Source organism: Elephantulus edwardii, unplaced genomic scaffold (assembly GCF_000299155.1).
Source record: "Elephantulus edwardii isolate Elephantulus edwardi_28Jun2011 unplaced genomic scaffold, EleEdw1.0 scaffold00018, whole genome shotgun sequence".
NCBI classification, from domain to species: domain Eukaryota; kingdom Metazoa; phylum Chordata; class Mammalia; order Macroscelidea; family Macroscelididae; genus Elephantulus; species Elephantulus edwardii.
The window spans coordinates 20,956,938-20,958,585 of record NW_006399768.1 but is presented as its reverse complement, the minus strand read 5'-3'; positions in this window follow the sequence as shown (position 1 = coordinate 20,958,585).

The window sequence follows — 1,648 nt, the reverse complement described above, 5'->3', positions numbered from 1 at the left end:
TCTCCAAAGTACTGAAGAGCAATGGTGTCACTGTGGAGACTAAGGTGTGTCTGATATAGGCTATGGTCTTTGCAATCACTTGTTATGTGGCAGAGAGTTGGGCAATGACCAAGGAAGATAGAAGGAGAATTGATGCCTTTAAGCTGTGGTGCTGGAGAAGAGTATTGAATATACCATGGACTGCTAAGATCTTAAATGAACAAGTTTATTCTGGAGAGGGTTAAACCAGGCTGCTCCTTGGAGGCAAGGATTCTGAAGCTTCATCTGACATACTTCGGACATGTTGCAAGGAGGAACCAGTCCTTGGAGAAGAACATCATGCTTTGGAGGGTAGAGAGACAGCACAGGAGAGGAAGACCTTCTATTTTTGTACATGGGAATGCTTATATATGTAGTCTGAGATTTTTTGTTTGTTTGTAGAATTCATTATGCCAAGTCCATTTGCTGAACATTGCCCCACTAATTGGCTCTGCCTGCTTTGTCATACAGTGTATAAAGTTTCAGTATGTGGACTTGTAGCAAACTCCACATGTAGTTTCATTATTCTTTTTTCTATCCATCCCTGGCCTAGTTACTCTCTCTTTTCCTTTCTATTTCCTTAAAATAATTCTTGATCTTTTATTTTTCCAAAATCTCTAAATTTGTTCTTCTCTTTCTAATGGGTTTTTCATATTATTCTTGGGCTTTCCAGTTCCCATATAAATTTTAAATTATCTTGTGAGTTTCCATAAAAAACCCTCTTTTTAATTGCTTTCATTCTGCATGTCAAAATGAGGAAACTTGCCATCTTTATAATTTTGAATCTGCCAATCTGAATATATTTATTTACAGAGAAGACTTTTCTTTTTAATAGTAGAGATGAAAATACTATGGAGGTGTGCTCTCTTGGAAAAAAATGTATACAATACCATCTTTTACTGTATTTTTAAAAAATCCATTAGTCTTTGTTCTCCTTTTTAGGACTTTTGAAAATTCTTTCAATTAAGTTTTAGAATTTCTTTTTTAAAATGCTTGTATGTACATTTTTAGATTTCTTCCTATGAGTTGTCCACGATTCAACAGTACTTAACAACAACAGATTTCTTCCTAGGAACTTTATATTGTTGTGTTATTATAAATCATACAGTACTAACTTTTAACTGATTATTGCCAGTGTGTTAAAATAAATTGCCATTATAGACTGAGAGAATTCATGACTAACATATTCCTATAATGATAATTTATATTGAAATAATTTTGTGTAGACAGTCACATCATGTTGCAAACATTGACTCAATTCTTTTTTATTTTATTTCTTGCCTGGCTATGTCTTCAAATCAGTCTTAAAGATTGATGACAAGCATTTATGTTTTGTTTCTGATAATAAATGAAATATTCTAACATTTCATAATTAATATGATGTTTTTGCAGAGACTCTCATTTTGTATTTTGGTTTCGTTTTGCAAGAGTGTATGGATGTCTTTTATCAGGTTAAGGACTTTGAAAATTCTTACAATGAATGGATAGTGAATGCTATTAATTCCTTTTATGCATCCAGTTTTAATTTTTTCTTTTTTAAAGATCTATTTTTTATGGGAATTCTATTAACTGACTGCAAATTCCCAAATTAAACCCAGTCAGGCAATAATTGTATATATATATATATATT